Raw genomic sequence first — 8,854 nt, forward strand, 5'->3', positions numbered from 1 at the left:
TTACGTGCGATAAGAATTCAAAAATCACATACAGTATAACACAGCCCTTTATCTGAATAAAGCAGTTCAATTGAAATCCAAAAATGTGGGCCTGATTGGGGTTAATTATAGGGGTGATGTATAAATATGATTTAATTTAATTTAATTTAATTTGCATTTTTTTAAAATCTGTTTTTATTCCATGTATACATATGGCCTCATTAACATTCCATGTTTTATATTCTGTATTTTAATATGGCTTAAATAATAAAATTAGTGTTACAAATTCACAAGTTATGCCTGAAAATATTTAACTTAGTGACATTTTAAATGCCAGTATTCTGAAGCAGGGCACTTACTGTCTTAAACAAACTGATGAAATCCAGAGGTTATTGTTTTTCCTATCTCCAAAGTGTATAGGTGTTTTTAAGCTAACAGGGTTTAAAAATCATTTCCGATCCTTTAACTTTTTAGTGAGCCTCAAGAAGTCATTCAAAACAATGGTATCAGATTCAAAGTGAGTGCTCGTTTTGGTTCCTGTATCTTTGCCAGCAGGGTTTTATATAAATAGAAACAAAAGGAAGTACAAGCACTCAAAGCAACTAAGCATTTTTCCAAAGCTGCTTAATCAAACTACCAGTCAAAAGGCACGATCATTTGGTAGACGTCATCACATTTAAACAGTTGATCTACTAGCAAAAGCCTTATGTACTACATTTTAATCCCACAAGAAAGAGGCAAACAGTTCAAGATCAGTTTTAAGCATGTCTGAATAAGTTTTTGTTTTGCAAGCTACTGTTCCTCTAAGGCAGGGGTAGGCAACCTTGGCTCTTTTATGACTCGTGGACTTCAACTCCCAGAATTCCTGAGCCAGCTGACTCAGGAATTCTGGGAGTTGAAGTCCACGAGTCATAAAAGAGCCAAGGTTGCCTACCCCTGCATCTAAGGCAAGGTTTTTCAACTTCAGCAACTTCAAGATGTGTGGGCTTCAACTCCTAGAATTCCACACACAGAAAAATAAAAATCACATTCTGAACCCTTTCGATGCTCACTGATGTCTTATGGGATCCATAGTGATTCACAGACCAAGAACAATTGCAATAATTTGTGTTTAGTTATTAAGGATAAAATTAATAATTGGGCTACAATGATTTCTGACCTTTTGTCTATGGAGATTTTCACTCATTCAGGTCATGGTTGTCGCAAAGGTGGTTTTTCATGAGGCAACTGGACTTTCTTTTTTCTCTTTGAAGATCTTTCTGACCTTTTATTTTTTTATAAGCTTCAAAATTCATAGACCATCCCCCATGTTCAAAGAACAATACCTGGCTTGTCAGGAAATATATGAACTGATTCAAGTAGACATCTTCCTAAATATGGTAGAAATATTAAGTTCCTTAAACTTGAATAGTGAAACAGATGTTACCGGCTTCTTTTGTAATTCTTTAAAATCAATTCCATTAGTCTACATGCTTTTATCACTGAAATGTTTCCAGTCACTTTGGTGTACTATACCGATACTATAAATAATATACCAGGAGAAAAAAAATCAAAGGCAATATCCCCTTCCAGAAAGGATAAAAATAGGTTAGTTAGTGAAGACCAACCTCCCTTATTTACATACTATAATATCTATGGTTTACTGTATAGATTACAATAGCTAGATTCCAAATTCTACACCAAAACCCAAGTATGGCTTAACATAATTTAGGAATCCAGTCATTAAATTAGGCAGGTAACTATGAAGGAGTCAAATATTAGGTTATCAAAGTACTTTTACAGACTTCTGCAGAAAAATGAAAAAAGAAAAGAGAAGATTGTCTTTACTTGCGAACAAAACTCATTTGCTTTTTAAAGACATCTGTAAATCTTAAAAGCTACAGAAGAATTTTTTTCTATTATTGTTGTTGAACGCAGTCAGCCAAAAGTTTAGCGTAGATTTGCCATTTTTATCTATTTATTGAGTCCCGCCCAAGGATCTGGGATAGACCAATGTTATTTGATGATGGTTGCAAAATGTAAACTGTTCCAAGTAAATTGCCTTTTGCAACTGACCAATAGTGATTTTGTCAATGCAGATAGTATTCAAGTGGTTCTTCAGATACATTATTATTAAAGTTGTATTTTTTTTCAAAGAAAAATGATTAGATATTAGAATAATGAATACTGCATGTCTGTTTAAGTTTGCAAATTAACATTAATGTATAAGACATACGAGGGCTTCACCAATCCAGATTTCTTTCTCCCCACAATACCCTGTAACTGCAGAAGTCTTTGTAAGCCAAGCCAGTTAGCTTCCAACTCAACTACTTCTCCAGAAGAAACCTTTCAAAAATAATTTTGCAGGATTTCCTTTGGAACTATAGGGAAAATAGTTTCCCACTGGTCAGAAATACCTCAGTTTGGTAATCAAAACTCCAAGTGGCACTGGGCCTCCCCAATCTTTAAACACACACTCACGCTCACAAACCACTCAAACTTTCTGAGTTGATCAAGAAATTGCTTTTCTTGGTTCTCCACAGAGTTAATGGTTAATGGTTTTTTCACTATGAAAACAGACACAGCAAGAAATGCAGGGGAAGAAGCAGCATCTTCTGCAGTTTCCTTCCCTGTTGGCCAGCTGAAGTCCCCACTGGTCTCCTCCTTCAGCTACAAAATGAATATACCTGTAAAGGTAAAGGTTCCCCCACACATGCGTGCTAGTCGTTTCCAAATTTAGGGGCCGGTGCTCATCTCCATTTCAAAGCCGAAGAGCCAGCGCTTGTCCGAGGATGTCTCCGTGGTCATGTGGCCGGCATGACTAGATGCCAAAGGCGCACGGAACGCTGTTACCTTCCCACCGTAGTGGTCCCTATTTTTCTACTTGCATTTTTATGTGCTTTCGAACTGCTAGGTTGGCAGAAGCTGGGACGAGTAACAGGCGCTCACTCTGTTACGTGGCACTCGGGATTCGACCCGTCAAACTGCCGACCTTCTGATCAACAAGCTCAGCTTCCTAACCCACTGAGCCACCGCGTCCCTTTCAGTATACCTGTAGTGTGGTACAATTGTGAGGATCCTAGTGGAAGTCATTATTCTTTACTATGTTCACTATTGCACACTGCACAATGCAGAATGCTTAGAATGGTAAAGGAGATCTTAGTTAAGAATGCAACCATCTCTGTGGGATAGGATTTCCTATCTTGACAATATTAAAATGTATAGACTTCAGCTCCCAGAATTCTGGAAGTTGAAGTCCAGGTGTATTATCATTGCCAAGATTGGGAATCCTTGCTGCAGGAGAAAGGGCATTTCAATGGATGTAAAAGAAATGCAGAGTGCAGCCTGACACTTTTCAGAAATCCAGAAAACTGCATATCTGACAATTTCTCTCAACTTGCAGCAAGTAAGCATATCCCAGGCACTTGTCTTAATCACACCTTCATCCGTAGCCTGGAGCATCACACAAAGCAGTGTTCCCCTTGCATTTTGGTTCATAAGCTTAGTTTGCAGCCCTAAGCAAGTCGCTTTGAAATTGTCTCTTTTTAGAAATTTCATTCTTGATTCTAAAATTCTGTTGTGTTCCTCTGAGCTTTCCTGCATATGTTAAATGGATGGGTGGATGGGAGAGATACAATATCAGTTAATTATAACCAGGTTCAATACAAACCCTGTCCTGACTATCATTGTAATGAGTAAACCTGATCCTCATTAGCCTAGGTGAAAGGAAGCTGCACAGAAGCAATTTGATGTAAGAATACAATGGGGAACATGGAAATTATCTTTCAGGAGGAGACCAAATTGCCCAGAATCTTTATTAAGGGCATTAACAACAACAAAAAGGGGGGGGGGGGAAGAGAACCTACAGGACCAGAATCACATATCTTTCAATCTTTACATAGTTATCACACAAGGAGAACCAATTCTCAACTTGCTAGAAGTTATACCTGCTCAATTGTTTAGTGGTGCCACTGAACCCAATGCACCGCTAGTATGAAACCCAATGTTTCATACTCAGACCATAATTTCTCTTTGTAGCAGCCACCCTTTGAGAGAAAAAGATCCACTTTACAGGGGAAGTTGAAGCAGGAACTTTTGAACTCAACTTTTCTTTCTCGGACCCAAACTCTTTTTCATTAAAACCATGAGAATAACTTTATCAAATGACCAAAAGCAAACGAGAGAGAACCAATTAATAAGCCATATGCACTTTTAGCATATCTAAGTTTGGCAGATGTGCTTTACAGGATAAATAAATAAAAGCTTTTAGGGAGGCCCAAGAAGAGGATGAAATCTGAACCACTTCTTTGGCAATTGCGGGCATCGTTTGGCTTCACCTTCCTCTCGGGACCTTTCTGTCATTTAGGAAAAGGAAGCAATGAAAGGTGCCTTCTAAGCTCAGCGGTCACAATACCTCCACTAATGTATATCAGCTCTCAAATAAGGCTCATTAGGGCGTTCGTTTATTAGTGGATTAGGAAATTGCTTTTCTCTCTTTTTTAAAAGCTGTAACACCCGGCCAGGTCGCTTTCCAAATACTTGGCGGTTGCGCGCAAGCGCAATAGAGATCAGTCCAAGGAGCCCTTTGACCAGCCGTGACATCCTTGCCAACTTTGCTCTTAAGCCCTAGCAGTGCCGAAAGCTGGCGGGGGAAAGGGGGGGAGGGAAAGGAAATTCATGGCTTGGGTTATTAATTTATGCGCTCCCGTTTGACCCCTTCAGTCTGAGGGAACGGCGGCGGCGGGAGCTCAGGACCCGCTGAGCCCAGCCGCAGAAGACTTCGCCGAGACTGCAGTCCCTTCAACGCGGCTCCTTCCCTAGAGGCAGCCCCGCAGGAGCTCCTACTCTCCGAAGAGCCTCCGGAGAAGCGCGAGGACAGGTCGCGGCGCGAGCCGCCGGGCAAGGGTCCGAATCGTCGGCTCCCCCTTCCAATGACAACCCCTCCCCCCGTCTCCGCTTCCGCGCTTCCTATTGGCCCAACGGCGTCTCCCAGGTCCGGAGACAAGCGACCCCCCCCCGCTTCGCTGTCGCCCCCGCCGAAGAGCTTAGCCAGCCGACCCGAAAAAAAAAACTTTCCTTCCCACGCGAAAGTTCAGCCTTCGCCCGGGCAGAGGGGAGGCGGAAGGACACCTCCAACACTCCCCCCCGCTCCCAAGGTCTAGAGCAGGGGTCTTCAAACTTGGCCCTTTTATGACTTGTGGACTTCAACTCCCAGAATTCCTCAGCCAGCTTTGCTGGCTGAGGAATTCTGGGAGTTGAAGTCCACAAGTCATAAAAGGGCCAAGTTTGAAGACCCCTGCTCTAGAGCAAAACTTCAGTTTTCTCCCTCCCCGTCTGCACCCGCTGCGTCGCAGCCCAGCAAGGGGCCAGAAGATGAAAGGTTAGCCAGAACACCCTCTTTCTCATCCCTTTGCAGGCCCCAGTAACCGAAAGCACTCACCTATCGCGCCCGGAGCTGCTCTCCCAAAGCGCAGCTCCAACACAACTTGGTTTAATCTTTAGTAGCTACTGCAGGACGCTTCGCTCGGCGCCGACTTCGGAGCTGGTGCGTTGAGCCTATGCGCGCACGCGGGACGCGGGGCGCGCGCGCTCGCTCGCTCGCCCTCACTCCTTTCCCTCCTCCCTTTCCCTTAGGTCCGTTTTCTGTCTTAGTGCGCGTGCTCAATCCCGGCCGGTGCACTGAAAAGGGAGTAGTACCTTTTCTTGTGCCTTGAGGAACTGGCCACACCTGCCTTGGGCGGTGACGTCACGGCATTCCTCGCTACCTGGCCCAACCAGAAGCGGGGAGGGGAAGGGAGGGGAAGCGGGTTGGGTTCCGCGGCAACTGAAGGCAATCCATTTTAATAGAGACGTTATTAAGGCAGAAAGCAATTCCTATTGCTTGCCAATTGATAAGACCGTCTCGGGCCAGATTTAAATATATGGTTTAAAATGCTTCCTGTTAAATTATACGAGAAGGAGTTACGTTGAAAAAAGAGCTGCGCTTTTTCCTACGCAGGGTTTTTGTTCTCCCTTCTCTTACTATATAATACGTGACACTAGAAACGAAGTAGCGAAAAGCTTCAGCTGTATAGCATCTCATCCTGAAAGAACAGTGGTAAACTCCCAGCAGTTTGGATTTAGGGAATGCACATCCTTTAGGTCCAAGCGATAGCTTATTTTAAAAGGAACCCTCCTTCGAAAAGAAAATAAAACTGACAACATGGTAAAATAAATCACAAAAGTTTAAAGGCACAGTAAACTGTATCAAAGCACTATGCTGTAAAAGAAAGCAAGTATACTCCGAACTCTTACTATGCAAAATCTGATGTTTTCCTAGAAGTAAATCTGCGTAGAGGCATTTGACATCAATAACGTTTGCTCCATTTTCTGCTTCCTTCCAAAAACATTCAAACTACATTCCCTTGCAAAGTTTTTACAACAGCCTGCTTTGATGTTCCATCAATCTTGGAAGCTAACTGTTGTTAGCAATTTTCTAGAAATAATTTAATTTCCAGAAGAAAAGTTTAGCGATCATATCTTTATATCAATTTCTTTGGTAGCTCCACATCATCTTTTTTTTTACATTATTCCCCACTGCCTTCTTTGTCTTTTATCACGTCCATTTTGATAAAGGTTTCCCTTTTACTTCTGTCATCTTGGATCTTCTTCTTCCCATTTGATTATTCGCTTTCTTTGCACTCCTGCTTCACAACTACAAGTTTCTTCGTGTAGTTTCTTCCTGCTTTTTTTCTGGCACTCGACATCTATTTGGGCAAATTTTCTTCTGCTTTTTGCTTTCTTTGGATTCAGTAGTTTCAACATAGTGTATCAGTTAAAAGTAATTTTGCTTGCCTTTTGCTTTCTGCATTTTGAGATAGGTTTTTTTTTTGCTTCACCTCTGAAGATATCATGCATTTTGCAATGCTTGAGGTACTCTGTTTATCAAATATAATCCATTAAATCTATTACTTATCTTTACCACATGATCATTACTTTAATGAACCAATTGTTTCTTGAAGTTATAATTTTGCAAACAGGAGTTCAGAATCTGAGCTGCAGTAAGTTAAAATCTTGGTTTTGTTGGCTGACTAAAGCTTCAGCATCTTTGCTTCAAAAGTATATAATCAGCTTGACTGATCAGTTTGATCTATCCAAAGAGGTTCGTGTGCAGATTGACCATTTTAGGTTATTGGAAAAAAGGATTTTTTCTTTGATGAACTCTGTCTCCTACTTATTTTCACACACTAAAGCCGAATTTTTACATTATTCCAGATGCTATTTTATCTGCAACTTTTTTCCTATTAGTCTGGCATCCTTTTACTGGGTCCTGTATTGGCAAGGTGTGGTAATTTGCCATAGAATTGTTTCATTTCTGTTTGCTCTATATTTAGATTGCCTTCTCTTGGACTCATATTGAAATCATTCTGTCACTTGGGGTGCTGTATCTGAGGACTGACTTTGTCCTTTTTTTATTAATATTGATGGTTACTCCATGTCTCCTGTGATTTTCTTGTCCATGATAGACAATCTGATACTTCTCAAATGTAAAGTGACTTATTCTCAGATTTTGGATTCCCTGAACATTTTCTGAACATTCCCACATATCCGTTCTGATAACATCGAATTTGTCTTGCTCCATAGCTTTTATATTCCACATTGTAATCTTATGAAAATCTTTGCAGCATTGAACTTTTGCTTTTGGCTATATCTGGCAGTGGCTGCTTTTTCACCTTTGTAGGTACCAAGGTTACTTTTATTTGCCCTCTTCTCAGCTAGTTCATTATACAGTATGCCTTCCAACCTGACAGACGCTTCTTCAAAATACAATGATGACATAGTCCCTGTTGCATACATACCTTTAATTTTCTTGACAAAATAGTGGAGTGAACTACTATTTCTTTTCCACAGGGCCATATTTAATCTGTCCACCCTTTTATGACCCACTCATCATGGGTGACTCTTCAGGAAGTGTTCACTCCCAAACTATAGTTCAGCATCACTGGAACACACAAGTTCCTTTACCACAACAAAGTAATGAACCATAAAGGAATTGTAAATACCTCTCTTGCTATCAGGAAATTTATTTGAATAGTTAGCCGGAATATGCTTTAATGCAGTTCCTTATAAGCTGTTTCCTACAAGATCTAGATTCCACATAAAATTATCCACACAGAAGATTGTTAACTATATTAAAAAAAAAGAATTGAATGAAGTGTTGAACAACTTAGGGGACATTATGATCATTGAACCAGGACAAAAGTGAATAGAATGGGCTTTCAGCTTATTTCCACATGAAAAATACCTAAGTACACATTTATTCTAGGGAAAAAAGCATAAAATACCTGCATAAACTTTTACGTCAAGAGTCCTGATATTTGTTTGATGAGTAATCAGCTAACTTAGAGATTCCATTGATGGAGATAGACCATACAGAACTTAGGAATTTGGGCCTTTATAAAAGTAAAATCTGAAGATCAAGATATCTGTCTGTATCTATCTATCTATCTATCTATCTATCTATCTATCTATCTATCTATCTATCTATCTAATTTAGATACTGCTTATCTCACTCACGAAGGGACGCAGTGGCTCAGTGGGTTAGGACGCTGAGCTTGTCGATCAGAAGGTTGGCAGTTTGGCAGGTCGAATCCCGAGTGCCGCATAGCAGAGTGAGCGCCTGTTACTCGTCCCAGCTTCTGCCAACCTAGCAGTTCGAAAGCACGTAAAAATGCAAGTAGAAAATTAGGGACCACTCCGGTGGGAAGGTAACAGCGTTCCGTGCGCCTTTGGCATCTAGTCATGCTGGCCACATGACCACGGAGACGTCCTCGGACAAGCGCTGGCTCTTCGGCTATGAAACGGAGATGAGCACCGGCCCCTAGAGTCGGAAACGACTAGCACGCATGTGCGGGGG

General features: G+C 41.1%; 1 protein-coding gene across 4 annotated transcripts in view; it reads right to left on the reverse strand.

Moving 5' to 3' along the window:
* MTUS1 (microtubule associated scaffold protein 1) overlaps nt 1-5,622 on the reverse strand; it is a 111,010-nt gene extending 105,388 nt beyond the window's left edge. For 3 of the 4 annotated variants that reach the window (XM_081333118.1, XM_081333117.1, XM_081333115.1), the window contains exon 1: nt 5,399-5,622. The gene's annotated coding sequence lies outside the window, so the exon portion shown is untranslated. Of the gene's footprint in view, nt 1-3,398; nt 3,558-5,398 lie in introns of those variants that run through there. The other variant, XM_081333116.1, reaches the window with a different exon arrangement.
* Between the last annotated feature and the right edge of the window lie 3,232 nt (nt 5,623-8,854).

Source organism: Vipera berus (assembly GCF_964194415.1).
Source record: "Vipera berus genome assembly, chromosome: 7".
NCBI classification, from domain to species: domain Eukaryota; kingdom Metazoa; phylum Chordata; class Lepidosauria; order Squamata; family Viperidae; genus Vipera; species Vipera berus.